Here is a 25,120-nt window from a genome sequence, read left to right as displayed (position 1 = left end):
AGCTATTGAGTTAGTTCATAGTGAGACAAGCATTTGTTTAGAGATCCCTAGTTATAGCTGTAGAATATCTGCTACATTAAAACCATCCCTAACATGCAGTGATGTTACTAGAGTTGGTGTCACCTGGTGCAGTAACTCATGGTGTCACCTCCCCCCCCCACACACACACACACTGACCTCCTCCCATACTACACTCATACAGAATTTGAAGTAATGCTTTTTGTACTAATTTACTCATAAAATGTAATTCCCATATATCACTGAATCTAATGGTAATAGTTCTGACATTAACAACAAAATTAAAATAATCTTTAAATTACAATATCATACGCACAGAATAAATGTGTTTACATATGCATAGTTTCATTTGATTAAAGTGAAAATTTGGTAAATGTGATGTTTTTAAAGCAATTTAAAAAAATAAAATTATTTTTTTTAAAAAATTAAAATTTTAAGTTATTTTTAAAATTAAAATTTGAAATATTGTTTTTTAAAAAACAAACCTGGGCCTCTCCTTTCTCTTTCCACTGACCCTCACCCAACTCACACCATCTCTTCAGCCTTTTAAAGAGATACAGATGAATGTCACAGCCTGTTTCTGCCAAAATACAGATATTTGAGGAGCAGTAGTGCACCCCCACAACCCCTAGTGATACCACTGCCAACATGTGTGTGCATGTGGGTGGGCATAAGACCTAAATTCAATAATTAGTCCCACTTATAGTAGATTTATCGAAACACTGAAATTTGCATAAGTGTTGATTTACCAGGTCCCTACTGATTTAATGAGTCTAGTCCAATTAATGCTGACAACAAATTAGGAATAGAGCTTGGGAGGTGAGTATTTTCACTTGATGCTGTTACATATAGTTGGAGGGAATAGCAAGGGAAATATTTATGCCAACTACTGTCCCCATGTAGATTTTTTCCATGTTTGGGGTCAAGTCAACAAAATGAGAAGGTTGTAGGATTTGACATAAATGTATCTCCCCGAGCCAGTCACATGCATGGCCCCACTTCATTTATCAGAGTCAAAAGATGGGTCTAACTGACAATACCTTTTCACCACGCATGGAGGCTCTTCATGATTTTAATGTAGTTGATGGTAGGTTTGTGGTTCTGTAGTAATTGTGTGTGAGGGGGGGAGTTGTATTTCATTCTAGCATCTCAGTCAGTGAATGGTGAATATAGACAATTAACTTCCGGGAACAATACAAGGTGTTGGTCATTACCTTTAAAGCCCTACATGGTTTGGGTTTGAGTTACTTGCGGGAATGCCTCTCCCTACATAATCCACCCCGCACTCTAAGAACAACTGGGAAGAATCTATTAGAACATCAACCAACCAGACTTGTAATGACTTCCCAAAGAGCTTTCACTGCTGCTGCTCTGAAATTATGAAATAGTCTCCCAGAAGAGATCCGTCATATTGCCTCCTTGGAAGCCTTCAAGAGGACATTTAAGACAGAGTTCATCTGGCGAGCTTACCCACCTGACCTCGTGTAAGAAATACTGTTCCATTTTGTGATCACTGTAAAATTGTATTGTATTGCTGTATGATGATGAGCTAGTTTTAATGTAATTATTTTTATTGTATTCTATTGATGTGTTCTTGTATGTATGTTATGGGTTGTAATCCCGCCTCGATCCATTTGGGAGAGGCGGGAAAATATAATCATCATCATCATCATCATCATCAGCATCATCAGCATCATCTATAATGAAATAAAATATGACATCACTATATAATTATCTTTTGAAGGAATAAGAACTTCACTAATGGCATGGCAACATCAAATATAAATCAGAAAAATAAGCCACCCTGCCCTAAAATATTTCATGATGCAGAATAGCAGTCCTAAAAAAGTCAGTGTCCTATGTTTTGCCAGAGCCAGTGTACTGTAGTGGTTTGAGTATTGGACTAGGATTCTGAGAAACCAGAGTTTGAATTCTGCTTGGCCATAGAAATCTACTGGGTGACGTTGGGCAAGTACCACTATCTCAGTCACAGATTCAGGCAATGGCAAAACCCCACTGAACAAATCTTTCTAAGAAAACACATTGATAGCTTCACCTTATGTTGGAAATAGCTTGGAGGCGCATAACAACAACAATAACTTTAAACATCTGCATGATGACTGCTGGGTCAAGTCATACTCTCAAGCTTTAGAGGAAGGCAATACAAAATGTCACTTGATAAGAAAAACTCTAGGATAGTGTTTCAATAAGCAGGACTCGGCATTAAAGCACATAACATATCCTCTGCCTTGACCGGTGTGCAAGTTTCTGCTACCACATATCTTTTATAACAACTTAATATTTTTTCATGTTCTCTTGAAAAAAGTTATATCAATAAAAAAAAAATACAAGACAGCAGGACAGTAAATACCACAGTAAACTGCACATAATAAATATCACAGTAAACATCCATCTGTATCAGAAAACAAAGAAAGTCTGATGAAAGTCATAAAGTAATTCCATCCAGTAGCACTTTCAAAATTTGTAGCTGCTTTGAGATTAGTAGAATAAGTTCATACACAGCAGAATATGACACATCTGAAAGTCTACTTAGATTTGTGACTTACTATGTTGCTGTTGTTATTTTCCCTGGGGTATCACCCCCAATGCATTTTTTACTGATGGATTATTTTAGGAATCATATTTCCTATTTTTGTACTTCTTGAATGTTAGATAGGAATTTGCAAATTATAAGAGCCAATCTATAAGTTATCTGAGAGATTCAATGCCTGTCATTTCTATTTCCCCTCTTGAAACATCTTCAGGAACAAGCATTAGAAGAAGATCAGTCCTGGTCAGTCATAAGGCAAATCAGTGAATAGGGACCTTGTCTGTGCTGGATGGGATTACACTCCCTCTGAAATCTCAGGCTCGCACTTTAGGTGTGCTCCTGGACTCTATTCTGATCCTGGATGCCCAGATTTCAGCAGTGACCAGGAGTGCATTTGCACAGTTAAAACTTGTGCACCAGCTGTGCCCATTCCTTGAGACATCAGATCTGACTACAGTGACACATGCCTTGATTGCATCCCATTTGGATTACTGCAATTGCACTCTGCATGGGGCTGCCTTTGGAAACCATTCAGAAACTTCAGCATGTGCAAAATGCTGCAGATAGAATGCTGACTGGGGCCAGTTATAGGGACCACATAACTCCCTTGTTGAAACAGCTTCACTGGCTGCTGGTTCATTTCTGGGCACAGTTCAAAGTGCTGATTATGATTAATACAGTCGACACAGCTTAGGTCCAGATTATCTGAGAAATCATATATCACCATATGAACTTGCTAGCGCCCTAAGATCTTCTGGTAAAGGCTTTCTTTTGGCACTGCCACCATCACATGCTTGCCTGATGAGGACACAAGAGAGAGCCTTCTCAGTGGCTGCTCCTGCCCTCTGGAATGCCCTTCCATGAGAAGCAAGGCTGGCCCCCTCTTTGCTTGCCTTTCGTCAGCAAGGAAAAACAGCTCTATTCAAGCAGACCTTGTGGCTTCGGTGTTTGTTATATAGGGTGGATACCATGGTTTTAGTGTGGTTTTAATGTCTATAATTTTATACTGTTTTTAGAAGATACTTTAATTGTTTTATTGTATTATGTTTTTAAATTTTATTTGTGAGCTGTCTTGGGTCCCTTCAGGGAGAAACGTGGGATAGAATTCAAATCAAATAAATAAAATAGTAAATAAGAAGGATTAGATAATCTGTAATAGAAAAAAAGACTCTTTTCTTATGGACAGATCCTTTTTGCAAGCCTCCCTAAAATAATTTGATAGGCTGCAGTCACAAGGTACCCATAGATTGAATAGTCTAAGTTTGAACTAGTCTAAATTGAAGTTTCCCAAAGTTTGTTCCTCAGGATGTTTTGGACTTCAGCTCCCAGAATTCCTGACTTTTGGCAAAGCTGCCTGGGGCTTCTGAGAGTTGCAGTCAAAAACACCCGGAGGACCAAATTTTGGGAACCACTGCTCTAGACTATCCAGGTGCTTGGGTAATTGTCAAAGACCACTCCCCTTAGCCAAGCTGTAGAAATATTAAGCATTAAGGAATTTGAGGTTTAACTTCTGAAAGCTCAGAGGACATCAAACTGAGAAACACTTTCTGCAATACTCTCAGAACACAAGGGGCAGTTTAATTCTTGTACATTCACAAAATGTGGGCAAGAGTTTATTAGTGAAAATTTTTAGAGCAATAGCTCATACAATAATGCTACCTAATGTCAGAGTATAATATGACATTTATAAAGGTAGAGGAGAAAAAATGGGAAAGGAAGACACCAAGTCACATACAATCAGATTAGAAAAGAAACCAAAGGCTCAGCATAATGTAGCTCGATACATTAATTTTTTTCCAGCAGAATTTTGGCTTTTAAAGCACAGGGATAGGTCCTTGTAGAAAAAATGGTCTGAGAGGTTTCACCTGGTCGACGGTTATAACAAACATAATGCTGAGCTGACAGTTAACATATTTATGGCAATCTGAGACCAGTATGACATCCTGTAAACAGAGAGAGACTGCTGTTTTTTTTCAAAGGTATTTGCAGATACATCTCTGGTGTACATATGCCAGTTAAGCCAATCATATATTTATTTAGAGATAGTTCCCATCTACTTAACAATACTGTCTTTGCACAAAAGAGTTAGTGCCAATGAATTGAGGTTTCATAGTGGTGGTGATGGTGGTGGAGGAGCAGCAGGAGGAGATTAATTTTAGGATATCAAATCAAAAGAACATTGAAATGAAATCACTCTAGTGGATGGTGTTGGCTAAAACGCTTGTCAAAACATTTTATATCATTTCCCCAATGTGAATCTCTCCAAAGCTGCTGTTCATCTTTAGCTTCATTCTACATCTGACTTTTTCTGTCATAAACACTTGTTGTGGCTTATCCAGTAAGCTAGACCTTTGTCTCCACTTTCTCTTTACAGTTCAGTGATTCCAAATACTGAAGGTTGCTGTGGAAGTAATGTTGTGCCTTTTTTGACACTGGTAACTAACTGAAGAAAAGAAAAGAAAACCTTCATAAATATAGCTTGACATTAAAGAAAGGCATAAAACTACAACAGCAGAGAGACATAATGAAAGCATAATGCATATTTTGTAAGTAAAAAACCCAAGTTTAAACCAAAGCATTCCCCATAGAAGGGTGGGCATGACTCCCCTATGTAAAACCCTGAAAAGCTGTTTTCAGTGAGTATGTAAAGGGGCCTTGTAGCATCTTTGAGATTAACTGAATGAAATAAATTGTAGCATGAGCTTTCATGACTTGGCCTATCTCCTTGGATGCATCTACAAAAGCTTATGCTACAATTACTTTCACTTGGTTAGTCTCAAATTATGCTACAAGATCCCTTTGCATACTGATATTCCAGACTAACATAGCTATGGAGATTTTCACATGGCCAAAAGTGATGGGAGCATAGTGGGATGCTCCCATCGCTATTGTGCAGTTGCTTGAAGATTAGCAGACAACGTTGTGCGATGTCGCCATAACCGTGTCATTATCCTGAGAACAAAGAGTAAATCTAGTGCTACTTTTCATTCATGGGACAAATATACTGAACACCACTATAATTCAAAGAGTCAAGTACAGGGGTGAAAATAATGCAGGTCTTCAGATGTTATTGGAGTCTAGCTCCAATCATTCTTCACCATTGGATATGTTGGCTGTAGATGCTAGGAGATGAAGTTCAACAACAGTTGTAAGACTATAGATGTCCTACCTCAGTCTAGTGTCAATTGTAGGATATGGCAGGTGAATAAATGGTAAAACCACTTTCATTCAGAACTTCATCCTGGATGAATATGCTGACCTGGCATATATCATACAGACCTGGCTGGAAGAGGCTGGGGGTGGGGTAACTTCCATCAGATTTTTCCACTGTGCTTTTCAGTAGAGCAGAAAGTGAGAAAGTGAGCAGAAAGGAACAGTCGCCTGCCTCGCCGGGCAGACCGTTTTGCCGCTAGACGCGGCTGGACTACAAGAGTGTTCTGGTGCTTGCCCGGCTCCCTATTGGTGCGCGGGGGTGGAAGGGTCGGCTCTTCCGCTCCGCGACACTCTGGGAGCCGGTCTCGTTGGTGCGGGGCTTCCGGTCCTCCAAGGCTGCCCATTGGTGGGCTGGGCCTTGGAGGCAGGGCCCCGCACAGCACGCAGGGAGGGAGGGGCCTAGGCCTATATAAGGCCGTGTTGCTGGCCCCTTCCCTCAGTCGGTTGCTTGGCTTCGAGCAGAGCGGAGCCATGCTGTGGAAGGGAGCAAGTCTTGGTGCTTCTCCCGCCCGCCCACCACTGTTGTTAGGTGGTTTTTAGTCACAACTTGGCGGCAGCATAGGCCAGGATCTGCACGTTGTGGTACCAGGGCTATGGAGCTCTGGTTTGGGAGTCAATAGGTACCCGGGAGCGAATAGGGCAGGCGTTTGGCCATTGCGGGGGCCAGAACGCAGGAGCGCCTCCCGGTGACTAGGGGCTTTGTGAATTGGTGAACGCAAGACAAGGTTTGCGGTCAAGTTGTGTTCCTTAGCCCCTAGGTCATCCCAAGCACCGGGTGGGTGCCTGATTTGGATAATCAGACTACATCGGGTGGTTTGATTGCACAGATCCTGACCTTATGCTTTGTGCCAACCCTACCAATTGTTTGCAAATAAAGTTGTGGCCTTACTTCCAACATGTTGTACTGTGGTTATTTGACAGCAACATCTGAGGCAAGTGAGACTGGGGTGGGGAAGTGAACTTGCATCCTGTGAGAATTCCTGCTCCCTGACCATGTGCCCTTTCCCCAATCTGCATGGTTGGAGTGTGTGTATTTAAAGCTGGGTGCCTAGGACAGAACAGGAAGTCTGTTTGTATACTGCCCACTTCACTGCTCAACAGTCTCCCTTCCTGAGCTAGTCAGGGTGGCCTTGGGGTTGTGTTAGACTCCTCTCATCTTGTGATGCATGAAAATAATCTACCCTGCCTCCAGGTCTTGCTGCTGCTTTGCCAGTGTCAGAGTCTGCACTGGGGTCCTGGAGGCAGGGTAGATTATTTTCATGCATCACAAGATGAGAGGAGTCTAACACAACCCCAAGGCCACCCTGACTAGCTCAGGAAGGGAGACTGTTGCCAGAGGCAAAGGGTGAGACCCCACAGCAGCCATAGCCTGACATAGGCACAGATGGAGATATAGACCTGGGGGTAATGGGCCCAGCAAGTATCATCAAGAGATGGAGGGGTGGAGATACTCTGAGACTCAGCAATCAAACAGCACCTGTGGGAGACTTCCAGACCATAAACAGCCCAGTATCTTCCTCAGGAATTTGTTGTTGATTACTGAATTTCTTGTTAGTAACACCATGTTTCTGTTTGTGCTTTTGACCTTCTCTGTTTGTTGACTATGCTCCAGGATCTCCCTTTTGACTGGATGTATTGTTGGGCTGTATATGACCTGGACTGAACTGACTTTATTGCTTCTACCTCCTTGCTGGAGAGACATATTCTCCCTGTGTTTCTCTTAGCTGTATATTTTCCTGTGTTCCCTTTCTGAGGATCTGATCATTTGCTGAGATGAAACCAAGACATGAACTTCAACATCCATGCTAAGATTTCCCTGTGTGATTGTGTCAGGTTCCTTCCTTGCCATTATGATTATGAGTCTGTCCCAAGTAGTATCTGGCCCCATTCAAGCATCTGGACATACCCTGGACCTCATTTTCTGTTCGGGGTTGAGTGAAGGGGATCTGAGAGTGGATGAACTGTCTATAACTGTGTTGTCATGGACATTGCTTTCTAGGATTTAGCCTTGCTTGCACTCAGAACCTCTACAGGACTTTAAATGAGGACCTCCTCTGTGGAGGTTTATGAATCCAGATAGGTTTCCTGGCAGCTCCTGGGAAGTTTCCAGCTGACATGGCAGGTGATTCTGTTGAAGCTGCTATTAACCGCAGACGTTATCAGACAAGGGAAACTGGAAGTATAATCCAATGGCAATCCAAACACAATCATGGGGTTTAACGTTATTGTGTGATAGCCTACCACACGCAATTTCGGGCATTGGGAAGTTAGTCCAGATGCAATCCTGGGGTTTCACGTTATTGTGTGAGAGGTGATCACATGCAATTTTGGGCAATGGCAAGCTATTTTCAGGCAATGGGAAGTCAATTCAAACACAATTCAAATTCACGTAAATTACCTGAACTAGCGAATTCACGTGAATGCATTCTGGCCCCACTTTCTTTTCATTCGAAATTAAGAGAAATTCCTCCTGTGTGATAAACTCCCACTAGAATTGAGAAATGACCAAAGCAATTGCTCCTGAGTGTCCTCTCTCACAGAGTGGAGCCAAACTAATCTCCATTTTCCCATAGAGCTAGTAATGATTAAATGAGTCAGAAGATAACTAGATTAATATTGGCAGAAAATTTGGAATGGGGACAATTGAACACAAGTGGCTAGGGGTCTTTTACTTATGATCCCACAAGAGGAGAATCCAAACCATTCAACAGCTCACTGCATTGCATAGTACTTTGCAGACAAAATTGCTTTGCTTCATTCCGATTTGTATTGTACAATGAATACAGATCAAGTGGATGTAAATTCAGCCCCTGTTGATGATGATGTTTCCTCCATTTTAATTCAGTATTAAAGCTTGAATTTTCCTTTTCATCAAACTAAGGTACACAAGTATGATTTTTTAAGAAACCCTCCAAACTGAACCATTTAATAGATTAATTGATGTTAATTGTAAAGGTTGAAGGCATATTTCACTTGCAAGGTGAATAGGTGATAGTGAATCTACAAGGATGCCATGTTTGTGCCCATGACAAAACGGGAGGTAATTCATTGTCTCTGTGAAAGACTGGATATTCAAACCAATGTGTGTGTGTGTGTGTGTGTGTGTGTGTGTGTGTGTGCACGCATGCGCACACACAAGATTGCATATTCAAACAAAGGTTCAAATACACAGCCTCAAATCAAGTGAAAAATTACCTGTACCTTAAAAATAACAATTCTCCAGGTGTAGTGGTTTGAGTATCAGACTGCAACGCTAGAGACCAGGGTTCGATTTCCAACTCAACCATGAAACCCACTGAGTGACCTTTGGAAGGTCACATGCTCTCAGCCTCAGGGGAAGGTAATGGCAAATTGCCTCTGAACAAATCTTGCAAAGAAAACCCCATAATAGGTTTGAATTAGGGTGACCATGAGTCAGAAATGACTTGAGGGCACACAACAGCAGCAACAAAATCCAGCTGGTAGTCTGAATTGGAATAGTCTCATTGAATCAAAGTGATTTTACACAAATGTAGATCTACAATTATCACAAGGTGGGTCATCACATTGAATACCCTATAACCCTGTCTTCTTGTCTCTGATTATTTTAATATATATTTTAATGTTTAATATGTTGATGTTTAAATGTTACTTATTATAATGTTTTAAGGGATGGAGGGAATAATCGAGATTACTTTTGTATGGTATGGATTTTATTGTAAACTGCCTTGATCCTGATGGAGAGGAGGGGTAAAAATAAAGATTATTATTATTATTATTATTATTATTATTATTACAATTAAGCAATTAATGCAGCAGATCTACTCTAGATGAGTAATTGGATTAAAAGACATGTTAGCAGCTGAAACATGTCCTTTTTATAAAGCAAAGTCATTGTGCCTTTGACATGCACAATAAATATTTAGGTCCCTTTTATAGTGAAGGTTATAGTGAGCTAGTTTTGAAAGTACACCACTGGTTGACCTGAATACAACATTCCATACTTTAATGAAGAGCCTGTTCAAATGAGCAATGTATCATCACTTGCTAAAAACCACTCCCTTCTTTTCCATGACCTAGAACTTGCAATTTTCCATTCCACAGAAGAGGCAGTCTTGGATTTTTCAATACACGGATGGCTTCAGAATATGATGTGAATGAGCAGGTTTCTCCCTGTGTGCTTTATGTGCTAATCACATTGCAAAAATAATCCAGTTTGAGACTAACCTTTAACTGCCCTTTCTCAGTGCTAGGGAATCCTGAGAAGGCTAAATGTCTCAGAAAACTAAAGTTCCCAGAATTCCATAGCAGTGAGCCAGGGTAGTTCAAGCAGTGTCAAAATAGATTATTTATGCAGTGTGTTTTGAACCATGGGATCCAAACTGGATCCACAAGGGATCGATCCCTAAAACCCTGGGGGGAAATGTCTGTGTTTTACTGACTTTGCCAGTGCCTCTTACTGATGGGTTCTTGTTTTTATGACGACCTGACTTTATGGTAAGAATGCTTGCTTCTACAGTACGCTATTTTTCAGCTCAGAGTCTTGATTGTATTCTTACACAATATTTGCTAAATCCATCTTAGTTATGCCCCTATTGTTGTCATGCTCTATGGGAACAAATAAAGCAAATCTAGCAATCCATATTGTGTATTTAACATCATCCTGGTATGGTCCTTCTCTAAAATCACTCTTCATGGTAGCTGTCTTTGGCAGCAAAAACAGACAGATGGTTAAGCAGAGAATCTGCCAATCTAGATAAGAACAATACAAGGCTGAGAGGAAGAAGGAAGAAACCCCTCTAAGGATGCTTGATCAGCATTACAAGGGCACTATTATTTAAACCCCTAGAACAGCCCAATTGCTTACATTTTGGAGGGGAAAGAAAGCCCCCCTTTAAACAAGAAACTAAAAGTGATGATTATGCCAAAAGGTGCTATTTTAATTAGCATAATTTCAAGTGTGCGACAAGTAGCAGTTTTGTTTATTACAGTAAATCTTTTGAGGGCAAAGCATTTGGGCTGAATCTGCTCATTTCTCTATATGAATGCAAAAAGACTATTTATCATCATAATAGATGCTGCAAACCTTGACATTTGAGGTTGAGGGAAGAGTGTTGTTCTAAAGGTTAATTGTGTTAGTAAATACTTCAAATGTGCTAATTTACTAGGCTGTTAAATGACAAGGCTCTACATTTAAAAAACCTAAAATAAATAAAAGCAGCTCCCCATACAATCTTGTATCTTTCTGTCATGCAGGAAAAACATATTGTACATCACTTAAAACTTGATTTAATGGTGAAATTGGTTTAGGAATTGTGGATGCCATGTCTCCCAAAAAGCATCTGCCCTAAGAACATTTTGGCTGAATCCAAATCTCTCTTACCTGCTAATTTCAAAATTCCACTGCATTGTAAAAATTACAGTACAGGTTGACAAAGCAGTTTTGGAAACTTATCACACACCCTCCCCCCCCCCCCCTGAGGATGCTCAGGGCCGCACGTGACCTGGAAAAAATGGATTTTATCGCACAGCAAATCGTCCTCAAAAGGGCCCAGTTCCATCCCCCGGCACCAATACGTCCCCATTCAGTGCTGAGGAGTGTTAAATGTTCTGGTCAGAAGTCTTCTGACTGAGGAAAATGGCTCCCCTCAGCACTGAATGGGGACGGCTTGGCGCCGGGGATGAAACGGGGCCCTTTTGAGGATGATTTGCTGTGTGATAAAATCTGTTTTTTCCAGGTCCCGAGAGGCCCCTTCCAGTTCCCATAACGAGGAAAAAAGGTGGGCGATAAGCTTCTTGGTTTCTTCTGATGACACATAGGACTAAGCCTGCAAGGAGTGAGGAACTTTACCAACCTCATTCGTGTTGTTATTTGCCTTGCAGTCATTTCCAACTTATGACTACTCTAAGGCAAAACTATCACCAGGCTTTTCTTGGCAAGATTTATTTAGTAGGGATTTGCCATTGATTTGCTGTGAGTCTGAGAGACTGTAATTTGCTCAATATCACCCAGGCAGAGAGAAGATTTGAACCCTGTGTCTGGTTTTGTTTTTGGTTAGCAAACCAGAAGGTTCAGAGTCCCAGCAGTTTTAAGGAGAGAGAGAGAGAGAGAGAGAGAGAGAGAGAGAGAGTCCGAGTCCAAGCTCACCAAAGTCTCAACTGAAAAACAGAGGTTCTGGTCCCAGATGTTTACAGGTCAGTCTTTAGTGCAGGCAGGCAGTCCAAAGTATTGTCCAGAAGAGTAGTCAAAGTCCAGGCAGAGTGGGAGTAGCTGCTGGGAACTGTACTACTGGGAACTTGCTGATGTCTCTGTCCCTATGAATGCTGGAGGCTCTCTGCTTGTGGTTGCAGATCTGGCATGTCCTCTGAGCTCTCTGGCTCTAAATCAGACCTTTCATTCTCAGATACAGAGTCTTTCCCAAGCTACTGGAGGTAGGACATGAAACCCTGGTCTCCCAGAATCTTAACCCAAAATTCATACTACTACACTACATTGGCTTGCAACTCCAGTTCACAATCTCTCCCCCTAAAAACTGGGGGAAATACCATGGAAAGCACACCTGAAATCTCTTGCATTTGGTAGAGGAAGACACATCCCAAAGCATCTTCTCAACATATTGCCAGAAAGAAATGTCTGAAAAGGCTTTGCAAATTTATGTTGGTGGATGAATGGTAAAAGGGGTTAACATATCAGGTATAGTGCATATACAAAGCATTTGCCAGAGCCCTTGAGGAATCTTCCTTGGTATCAAGATCAGGCCAGCCCTACCATAAGACTGTATGAGCCAACTGTCCCAGGCGGCAAATGCTGGCATAACTCTGGCTGTTCCTCTTGAGTCTTTATATATTTATTTATTTATTTCATTTTATTTTTACACTGCCTTTCCAACTTCTGCTAGAGTACAGAGTTGTGTGTGCCACATGATATGTCCTGATTCCCTAACTTGCAAGCTATGTATATTTATGGTGGAAGATACTGTCCAAGTGCAGCAGTGAATTAAGATTATCCTGGAGGACTGTCAGTTTTATATGTCAAATGGGATTGAAAGTGCAGACTTATCTCTATCTTCCCACTAGGACATCTCACTATAGGTAGTCGGATTTACTCCCAGGTAAATGCACATAGTATTGCAGCCTGAAAGTGACAACCATCAAATTAATGCAAGCCAAACTAGAAACTTGGTTTTACTTCTCCCTAATTGGCATCTCACAAGTTCAGGCTTCTAAGCTACTGCTGACATGTCTTTGGGATATTAAATTGATCATTAGAAGTGGGATTTTTGCCCTGTGGAGATGGAGCCAAAATAATAATTCATTTAAGATGAACAATTCCTACAAGGCAACACACAGATAACAAAGTCTTTCCGGTGGGTTAGTAACCAGTGGGAACAGCAGACACAGGAAAAAAATTGTAGGTTGATTGTCAAAATCAACTATACTATGCCTATACTATTTCCTAATTTCAAAGGACAGAAGAAAGCCTGTCATAGTAAAATGACAGTAATGCAGCTGATGCTCTTTAATAGCAGCAAAAAGAAATCTTCCCCACTCAAACCAATCATAAATAGGAAGCACAGAACAAACATTGGAAAACAAAATGATACATTCAAAGAGTATTCTTGTTTAAAAAAAGTAACAAAACTTCTTACTTAAGAATTAGATGAGTTATAATCAGCTGTCAAAGGCAGAATGGAAAAGGAAATAATGAAAAGCTCATGGATGCCTTGGAATCCATTCACATATACAAAGTTGGCTGTGAAGTTTTTACATTCAAGAGTTCCTCTGAGACCAACAGAAGTTCTGGGAAAAGACCTACAAAGATGTGAAGCTTCTGCTGTCTGCTAGGGATGTAATTCCTCATTGCATTAACAAAATAAGCAGCAAGGAAATTTTGCAGTTTTCTTCCAGTAGTAAGAAAATATTATTTACAAGTCAGGGATCATTCTGTGAAAATGTATAGATAGATAGATAGATAGATAGATAGATAGATAGATAGATAGATAGATAGATAGATAGATAGATACCAGCATTTTCTTCAGAGATGGTAGTAATTCTGCAAAGAAATATAATTTTCTCTCCAGAAAATGCTCTGTCCTGTACAGAAAATGTTGGTGTTCAAATTCTACACAAAATCCACGTAGGGTTTTTGTGGAGGGTGTGTGTGTGTGTGTGTGTGCATTCACAGCTATGTATGAGCTTTTGCACAAAATAAGTCCTAAACTTTGAAGATTCTTATCCATCCATGATTCTGCTTGGTTTTCTTACCAAAAGATATTAGATGCAAAACAAATCTAAATCAGTGCCATCCTACTAAAAATGTTTTTAAAAAGAAGTTCTACTAGTAATTCAACAGGATGTTAACATATCTATATTCTGAGCCCCAAAGTTAGACATTTAGTAATGTTATCCCTGAGCAACATAAAGAGTGAATTAGAGTTTCTATTGTAATTGGTCCATTATTCTTTGTTAATTAAAAATCTTCAAAACAGGGAATTTAGGCAGAAGAATGACTCACATAAGCCTTATTTGTAGTTCACTCTTCAAGTGAACGTAGCTCACCAAACTGATGTTGAGCTGAAGAATCTTTTCAGATCAAAAAGGAGTCTTCTTTTCCATTCCATTTCAAGAGTCTAGATGCTCCAGAAAACCAATCAGCTGGGTCCCCCCACCAAATAAAAATGATATCACATATACATAGGTCCAGCAGGCAATTCCATTTAAAAGTGGAATAGTAAACTTTATTAATAAACATGCAGAGAATTGAGATTTCATTATTATTTTGCTCATTATAGTGGGTTTTTCATTTTCACCTGCATTATCCTTACTCTGTTTTGCATAAGGATGTCTTTTTGAGATGATACAATTGGTATGATACAGAGAGAACACAGATTGATAGTATCCTGGTATACACAGTTCCTCTCAGGCACTCTTTTTAAGGGTTAGCTAAACCATGTTGTAGTCATTTGGGTTTTGAACTATGACTCTGGAAATCAGGGTTTGCCTTCCAGCTCAGCCATGAAACCCATGAGGTGACCCTGGCACCCTTTCAGCCTCAGGGGAAGCCAATGGCAAACCTCCTCTGAACAAATCTTGCCAAGAAAACTTCATGACAGGTTTTCCCTGGGGTGAAATGACTTGAAGTCACACAACAAAAACAATATGGAAGGGGAGAGTATCCTAATTGGTCCCTATCCATGACTGTGTTTCTCATATGTAGAACAAATTTGAAATGGAAAGCCTAATATGCATGTGTATGGAGAATATTCACATAATCCAGAAAGCTGAAAAATCAGGGTTCAGAACTGTATGGAGAGCTTCCAAGAGAAAAGACTTTCCTTTAAACCCACTTTTCACATACTTATGAGAGCAAAGAAGCAATGGAGGATTCAGGGCTGGTATACTTTCCGCCTCATGTGTTTAGTTCATGCAGACAGACTAAAGCTATCTTCTCTTTGCCTATTTGAACAAAACAGGTCTGAATTTCTCATCAGTTAATTTCTTAGAAAGCAAGTCAACCACTACTGGTTAATAATGATACCTTATAAACAACACACGCACATAAATACAAATGATAATTCATCCTCTCACTGCATCCTTTATGATCCTAATACCACTGCAAGTTAGATTAAAAGCAAGTTACTAAAATGGCTCTAAATTTAAACAGACTGTCCTTGTCTTCATGGGTTTCCCTTTGCACAGCAATAACTTTTCTGTACTTTTACAGAACACATTTTTAGTTTAAGATTTTTTTAAGGTGTGAGGATGGACGTAGCCAGTCTGAGATGGAGATGAGAATCAGGATAAAGTAAATGTGAATGATTGATAAATTGATGTGTTTCAAGGGTCTTTCATTGTAATTTATTTATTTATTAAATTTATATCCCTCCTTTCTCCAAAATGGGATTCAAGGTGGCTTACAAAAATGTAAAAGGTACAGTGAAACATTAATTTTCTAATGTTAAAAAGGAAGTAAATATAAAACAGTTAAAACACATAAACATAGATAAATCATTGTTTCAATTAAAATAAAAGAATTTGAAAACAACACACCATTTAACACATACTACAGTTCCATCAAATTTATAGAGTTGAATTCACACATGCACATTGTAACACTGGTATAGGTTACAAAAAAAAAAGAGTTAAAGCCTCATTTTAAGATATGTCCACCAAATTTCAAGTAAATCCAATGTTTGAAGTAAGACCAGAGCAAAACTGAATATAGGGTCAAATGTCTTTGTTACTTTTGTTCAAAAGACACAATTCAGAATAACATAATATCCTAAGTATCTTTAATAGACCAGATGTGCCAAAAGCATGGTGAACCTTCCAAGAAATGCTGGCCATGATTTATATTAGGAACAAAATCTCATTTTGTTACACAGTATTCACACAATCCTAATAGTGACAGTACAAGGCATGCTTCTTTAAGGTTGAGTGAGTGGATATTAGACAGTGATAATGCTCCTTCATCATACCAACCATGATTTATTGTTATATCGTTCCAAAAAGCACCTCTAGAGAAGGTGATAACTGATGAGGAATTATGCCACCTTGCATACCGAACCTCCAAATTTATGTACAGAACTAGCAGTGTATCACCAGCTCTTGGAGGCACTACTTATCAAATTAAAGCATGATTTAAAATGGATTTAATGATAAAAAGTAGTGGCCTTAGTGCTGTATTCTTCCAGCATATGGCCAATTTTTTTAAAGGTATCTTTTACTTTAATATGTAAATAGGATGTGTCTGCAGTATGTCAGAGAGTTTTGAAGGTGGTCCAATATACTTTCCGATATGAATAAGGTATCTCATCTACTAGAATGCAAGGGACAGTTGTTTGTTTGCATCCTTTTGAAATCCTCGAGAGTTCAGCAGTTCTACAAGCATATTAGAAACAGGTGTTAGAAAGGACTATTGGGGCACTGATTCTCGTCCTCTTTTAAAGGGTCTACTTCTGTTAGATTTTCAAAAGAAAAAAAATAATCAATACTAGAAAGTGGAGGGGGTGCAGGAACAAATACAAGAAAAAACAATTAATTACCCATTACATATCCCTTAGGACAATTTAGCCTTATTTCCAGCTCTAAAAAAGAAAAGAAAAAGTCAACACCCAACATAAGAAGCCAATTCTTTTCAACAGTAAATAAATCATATTTGGGGGAGGGAAAAACAGAAGGTCAAACTTTTCTGTCTCCCTTGCTCCTAAATCATATGTTTAAAATGGAGGACCAAACACTTCTTCCTTTTTATTGTTTGTTACCAGTTCCATTTTAGGTTTCTGCTAGAGTAACTGCTATTTATATTGATGCTTAGCATGCCTAACAGTTATTCTAACTAAAACCTAAAACCACCACCTGAAATGGCACATAGTGCATCTACACTGTAGAAATAATGCAGTTTGACACAACTTTAACTGCCATGGCTCCAGCCTACAGAATCCTACAGTTTTGTGAGGCACAAGCAGTCTTTGGCAGAGAAGAGACTTTATCACACTGCCTCTGGTGCTTGACTTACTTCTTCTGAATTTGAGCCAAATTCGGAAGTTGTGCTGATTTTATTGCACTGACTTTCCCCTCAAAACTGCTTCCCATTGCCTCCAGTGTTGAATTTGGTCCCCATAAGTCACTTCAGAGTCCATTTTTTTCCAAATCAGAAGCTTCAGAATTGGAAAAAATGGCCACTGCAACAACTTACGGGGCCCAAATTCAACACTGGAGCCAATGGAAAGCTGTTTCGAGCTAAAAGTCCATGTGATAAAATCAACATAACTTTTGAATTTGTCTCAAATTCAGAAGACATATCAGGCACCAGAGGCGGTGCGATAAAGTCCAAGGCTAAAGAACTTGTAAGCTACAAATCCCACAATTCCATAGGATGGAGCTATAGCACTTAAAGTGGTGTCAAACTGCAGTATTTCCACAGTGTTATTCAAATGTTTGCTAACCTCTTTATTCATCCCACCTGAGAACCTAATGAAGATCTCATTACTTTAATATGAAGTTTTCACCCCATCCCATGCATGGAAACCTCCGTTATTCAAGAAATGGCCACTCCGTGAATGCTTTGACAATGAGAGAGAAGCAGTACACCTCAATGACGATTAAGAAGCATGGCCGGCTATCCCACTGTCGCTCTTCAGGAATGCTTCTGGAACATTTTGGAGGCATTTTAATAATCATTAAGTGCCACCGTGTAAAAGCTGGTGGTAAAGGAATGGTTTTCTGTATTCTTCTTCTTCCAATCTGTTTGGTTTCTTGCACAGAAAGAAAGCCAATCCTTTAACTCTGTCCCTCTTCTCCCAGAGCATCTATAGAAGGCCTTATTCTTGTTAGCTTTCTAAGTGGCTCTTTACAGTGCAAAGAGCTTCCTATTCTCTACAGCCATTGTGTAGAAACAGATGTTGCTGGACATAGCAGGCTAATGAAAATCATGCAGGCTAGTATCTTTTGGGTGCATGTATGATGCTGTTATGTGCAAGTATATATCTATTTCAGCACCACATCTTCATACCTAATCTTCTCTGTGCCTTTCATCCAGCTTTGCTTCATACCTAATCACCTTTTGTCTAATAGCTGGTTCAAATCTTGCATGGAAGTGTGTGTGCGGGAGGGTGGAATCAAAACTCAAGTGAGCTGAAGTTCTGCTATCCCTATTTTTGATAAGACCTGTGTATAGTGCTCATAGATCACAAGTCTTAGAACCTAACTACATATTACACTAAATGTATCACTTGTTATAATGTCTTTTTCAATAATATTCATAGCAGCTACAGGAGAAATTTGATGTATAGGGAGCTCTCTCTCTCTGTTCCAAAATTGCTTTTTTATCCCCCAAGTATGTCCCAATGAAAATTTGTTGCCCATACCAAGCCAATCAGCTGCTTTTAGCAGTCAGATGAAAGCTCCCATTGGCAGTAAAAACCAAAGAATCTGGAATTGAATTTTGAATGAACATTAAGTGGAAAGAGCAGAAGTGTGATATACAGAGCCACATTCCTGTACACTTTCATTAGGTATGGAGGAGAATTATGTGTCACTTCATTGTTATAGGAACTTATCAAAAACTACGCATTTCTTTAGGTTTAAGGTGGAAAGATTGTGCAAAAATTCAAATGGCAACAACAACAGGTTTATTGATTAGTCAACTGACAACATCAACAAGGGAAAGCAAAATATCGAAATACTTACAAAAATAAAACTAGGTCACTCCTAAAACTCATTTAAAATTAGCTAGGAGATTAAAACACATAAATGTTGAATACAAACAAATTTGATAATAGAATACAAGATAAAATATAGAATAAAAGAAGCTAAAACAGGTGGGAATGAAGGAATTCAATAGGGGTGTTTAAATGAACTCATCTCCATGGCACAAAACCCCGTGTTGTGTGATAAACTGATCTTTCAAATGAGCAGCTTTTATAATACATTTTGCAATAGAACACATTAAATGTAAATTCTCCCTAGAAAAGAGGTGTGAAAATTTATCAATCAGATTCCAGTTGGACATTCTAACCAAAAAATAGTTGTAAGAAATGGAATCTCTCCTTGTCATATATGCAACAATCAAACAGGATATGTACAATGTCCTCTACGACTGAAGCACCACAAATATACGTTATATCTTGGCAGGGTATTTTTTGGAACCATCCTGATTTTACCATAGAATTTAGTGGCTCAAATCTAGCTCTGGTGAAAGCTGTTCTCTGACTCTGTGTTAGGTGCAACCTAAGATATTTTTCTAAGCCAAATGAACTTTTATTATTGGCTAACCATTTTAGAGATTTACAACCAGCCAATGATGCTATGTCTGTTTCAAATGGCAGAAATACCCAGAATAACAGATATTGTCCATCTGGATCCAGGGTTTTCAGTGTTCAGTTCTTAAAAATCTAGATTTGTATTCCTGTGTATTCACTTATGTACATTCTCAATTAGGACAGCCACCTCTTGTGACAGGGGAGACTTCTCATCTTTAACAACTATATAGCATAGTCATTTATATGCTAAAAATATCTGTAGCTGTAGAATTTGGTCAATGAGGGAGAATTCTGCCTCAGTTAATTTTGGTGAGGAAAAATATTAACATTGGACCTATTTCTTCACATTTGGATCTGGCAAGAAACTGAAAGTGAAAAACAAACAAACAAACAAAGTGCAACTGTCAACTATATTCATCCCTACCTATGCAAAAAAAAACCAGTCTTCATGAGTACAGTTCAGTGCAACTGTACTCCTACTTCCAGTTCCATGTGCATGGGTTTTCAGTCTCACTTTGAGTTCTTCTCTTCCAAACTTTTTCATCTATTTCATTTTAAAAGGCTTCAAAGTGCAACAGTCCTTATTACTGCTGTGGACTCATGAGGCTCTTCTGGAATTAGGTCACTGGATCATCAGCCTTATCCTAGTATTATCATCCTCACACAACTCCAGCAAGCTGATTTATGGCTGATCTCCTATTTTTTCTTGAAAGCTATGGCTGTATTTAAATTAAGCTGTGTCCTTCCTTCCTTCCTTCCTTCCTTCCTTCCTTCCTTCCTTCCTTCCTTCAAATTTTTACTGCTTGTTTCAGCCTTCTAGTGACTAATGTGGTTTACAAAAACCTAATATATTAATGCACCTCAGTGCATTTTTAATCTGTGATTTTTAACCAAGGAATATATACTTGTGTTCTCCTAACTTAGTAACTGAGTCTGAATAGGCTTTATGGCTGCCACCTACTGGAAAAAGGATTAATTATAGTTCCAATATCTATGTACTGTAGTCCTGTTCAGTTTAGTAGTCCACACCACACACCTAAACATACAACCCCTCTCACCACAAATCTTGGAAAAAATCCATTGAAGTCTTGACCCATATCTGTTTAAGGTTAAACTGTAGTGCTGTATCCTTTTCTCACAATATTTACAATACTTAAAAGTGTCCCATGGAACATCATCAGTAAAATCGTCTTGGCCACATATCTTCCTCAATGCTAAAGAATATGATTCTAAAACAAAACATAGCAGCTCATCAGAAATCAGTGCATGCCCACTTCAATTTCTCACAAAACAAACAAACAAACAAAAAACCTGCCTAACCTCCCTCTCCCTTCAAATCACCAGTTTTCAAGCATGAATTCATATCCACACATTTTTATCAATTTCATGCCACATTATAACTACTGTACCTATAGCAATAGCTGTCCTGAAGAACTGAGGGAATGATAATTCAATGACAGGCAGAGAATTCCATTAGAAATCACTTATAATCCTCCACATTATCATCTAAATTGTTGTTAAACGTAATAATAGTAACTATTCTGTTCTCTTATTCAATAGTAAACAGAACGATTTGTTTTGTTAGTGATGGCCATCCAGCCTAGATTTTTGGTCTCATGTCACATCCTTGCAAGGGGACCTGCTGATTACTTTTACATGACCTTAGCTATGCCCTTAGCCTTTTCCATGAGGATTTTTCATTCTTCGGGAAATGGACTGCCTCAAAACTGTTTGGTACATGAGGCAAATCATGATGTGATTCTTACATTCTATCTTATGTACAAAACTAGAATGGGAGATTAAACTTTTTCCAGTACTGGGGATCTGACAAACATCCTCCACTGTACCTGACAACAGTAAGCTAGATTTTGGGGTGCAGAACAAACCTTGTCGCACACATTAATTCTTCCCAACATTGCTGAGTGGGTTTAATGGCTGCACCAGTCCTGTTTAAAATGACTTCGAAACAGAGGTGGCAAATGGTGTCATGTCCGTGTCACCTCTTTGCTGGGTTTTATTTCAGCCTGTGAAGGAAAAACCCAAAGTGCTGGTCCTATTTTGATTATAGGATTCACTTCCTTAGACAGTTCTTCCAAAACCTGAAATATAAACCACACTTGGCTTCAACAAAATTCTGACAAGGAAACCACCATTTCCAAATCTGTAACCTTACATTCTTGCTAATGAATACTCCAAATTACAGATATTAAAGTATTTCTTATATTACACTATTTCATCTTTGTTTCTGTTTCTTAAAATGTGAGCAATTTATTCTACATCACAATTACCACATTTTAAATTCCAGTTGTCATTTTGTCTCAGCGATTTCAGTCTAGCCATATTAGCTTAAGCGTGTTTATGGACCAGAACCTTAAATGCAAATATGCAGTTTAATTTTATCCATATAGTAGGATTTACTTCCAGCTAAGTTGATTCTGAATTGTGTTCTTAGATGGACACATGAATGATCGATCTGCTTTCAAGCAATTATAGCACACCAACTTTGAAGAAACAAAGAACACTTCCATTAACTCTAATTGGCATTCCATCTCTTCTTCTTCTTTGATGTTTGAAACCAAAGCTTATGACTTACAGTCCCTCATTGTTTTAGTCAACTGTGGCTTTAGGATTCAGTCCCCTGTTTCTAAGCAGATGTCATGCTTAGGAACTCTACCCATCAAATGTTCCCAGTTATTGCAAAATTGATCTTTGATCTCTCCATCACAGCTATATGCTGGTGCATAACGCTGTATGATTGTCATATTCATGAGTCGTGTTTGAAATCTAGCATAAAGTAATTGACTGCTAATTGGTTCCCAGTGCATGAGTATTTCTTGTGCATCAGGGGCTATAATTAAGAGTTCTTCTTCAATATAATAACTCTTTCCCTTCCATAATATATAAAGTATGACTTCAATTACTTGATTTAAATTCATTTTCAAAAACTCTTTTGGATGCCATAAAGGCCAAATTCTACATGGGATAGTAATTTTGCACACCATCAAATTTCACAAGAAATATTTCTGCTGGCTTACTTTAAAATGTTTGAGAGAAAAGCATCAAGGAGCAGTTTTGACATAGCATTAAAGATCAGGAAATTGTGCATTATTTAGTTTGTCATATATTTACCACCAAAGTGGTGGGAGGAGTTGCATCTGGATTTTTTGCGCTAGGCAATAAAATGTCTTTGGCCACTTCTGAGTGAAGTTAATGGCTCCACATATTTGATTTCATCACATTCAAACATATGACCAAGATCCTGCATTGGGAAAGTTATTATGTCTCAAGTAGCTGTATCTACACAGCTATATCTTACAATGGAAACACAGTAGAAATAATCCAGTTTGAGACTGCTTTAACTGCCCTGGCTGAATGCTAGGGAATTCTGGGAACTGTAGTTTTATGAGACATTTAGCCTCCTCTGTCAGAGAGTTCTGGTGCCACAATAAACTACAGTTCCCAGCATTCCCTAACGCTGAGCCATGGAAATTAAAGAGGTCTCAAACTGGATTGTTTCTGCAGTGTGTTTTCGACTAATGCTACCACTCCAAAAAGCCACCTTGTAAGCTGTGCAGCCCTCACCAAACCATCAATTTTTGAGTTGTCATGAAGAGAGGGTCAACAGTGATACATCCAGCTATTTCCCTTAAGCTAGACAAACTGCAAAATCACCTGCAGAGACTTCCAGGAGTCCTTAGGACATCCCTGCAGATGACATATTTGCACCCTGTGCAGCTAAAAAAAAAATCCTCCCAGTCTGACCTCCCTGATGTCCAACAACCTGGAAATTGTCATGTTGGGAGACAGCTTGCAAGGTAACTTGGTCTGCTGTTGTATTGTCCAAAGGGAATTCTGACCTATACAATGACCAATAGCTGTGATGCATTAGTTGGGTTTATGCCATCACAAATCACTAACAATATGCCCACCACATATGTAAGCCTACATCTTTATAAAAACAGCCTTCAGAGCCACAGAGGTCCAGGTATACATGTTTAACACTCCAGATTCTCATATATCTGCTGATGTAGGAAACCTCCCTAATCCAAACATATACTGGTATAGTTGTTTTTCATAGGATTAGTGCCACTGATTAGTGTTACTATTGTAGATGTTTTGATTATCTTCTCCTTTCATTCCACACACCTCTGGCATCTCCTGTCTACCATAAGACACTGAGTAGACTGCACTACTGGTGTCTATGATCCACCAAGTAACTTTATATTCATCAATCCATGTGTTGTGTGGTCCACAAGGGGCTAGATAGCTCTTCTGAACTTTCCTGCCTATCTAGGGCATGAAAACATGAAAGGCTGTTAAACACCCAAAAGGCCAATATACTGTCTGTAGGACAAAACATATGGCCCCATTGCACTAGAACCACAGTGACAACATGGCCTGCTTCCAAAGTGCGTTATTTGAATGCCATGCCCCAAAAGCAGCTAGAAGCTGCCTTATTTGGCCTATATGTTCCAGGCCTGTGTGTGCAAACCTCCATTAGCAGCTCCTTGTTAGATTATCTTAGAGAACTTATATTTACAATTCTGTTACGATTGCAGGAGAACAAGTATGAATTTTTATCTTTATAGTCTGCTTTCAGGGCTCAGGGAATAGTCAAGGAGCATCTGATGTTGGAGCATAGTTGAACCTAAGCAAGTATGAATTTGATTAGTGGCTGAATACAGAAGACTACTAGTTTTCTGAACAGCCTGAATCTTCTTTGTGAAGGGAAAGGGAAAGTGGAGTATAAAAATATGAAATAATTGGAGTTCTGCTTAGAAAATTCGGACCTAGGACATTAAAAAAAATTCTTATATCTCCTGTACCCATTTGTTGATCTGGCCTAGAATTTCCAGAATGACATTTTCTTCTTTTGAAACATGACTACAAGTTTTTTCCTGCAAACTGGGAGAAGGAAAGGTACATTAGTATAGCTGGCAATAGTCTGTGATCTGAGAGCCCTCTCTGAAAATCTATACAGATAGACAATTCCCAAAGGAACAGGAAGTAATTGGTCTGCCTTTCATTCACCTCTCACTTTTCAGAGTTCACCATTGCAGGGCTGCTCTTTTCCCTTCTAATTTCTTTCAGTACCTTTTAAAAATGTCTCTTTTTGACAGAGACCTATCAGTTACACCCTCTCTCCCCTTATTTTTTGGTCTAGGAAGGGGGAAAACATTTGTGAACCTGGTTTCATTGACTACTTTCAACTTCTTCAACAGACCAGCTATGGACTATTACTGCTCTGTCCTCTAGGTTGAACTATTATCACCTCCAGTATTTTTCAGACCCAAGAAAATGTTTTAATTGTATTTTTTTCTTCCAGTGCATTCTTTCACTCCCCCTCCCCCTCCCTCCCTCCCTCTCTCCCTCTTGTCTACACTTCAGAAGACAATTGTTGTGGTATCAGTGTAGTAACCCATCTATGAATTATATCTCACTTGTCCATCATACCTAGAATTGATACTAGATCAAATCATTACCAGGAACTCAGCTCCTATGAGTTCTGTCTTGATATCAGCACTATTAGCTCTTTACACTAGGCAACTCTGTATGGTATCCACTTGCAATTTAATCCCCTCACATAATATTAAGG

This window comes from Sceloporus occidentalis, unplaced genomic scaffold (genome assembly GCF_023333645.1).
Source record: "Sceloporus occidentalis isolate IW3139 unplaced genomic scaffold, rSceOcc1.0.p SCAF_2, whole genome shotgun sequence".
NCBI classification, from domain to species: domain Eukaryota; kingdom Metazoa; phylum Chordata; class Lepidosauria; order Squamata; family Phrynosomatidae; genus Sceloporus; species Sceloporus occidentalis.
This window is presented reverse-complemented; position numbering follows the sequence as displayed.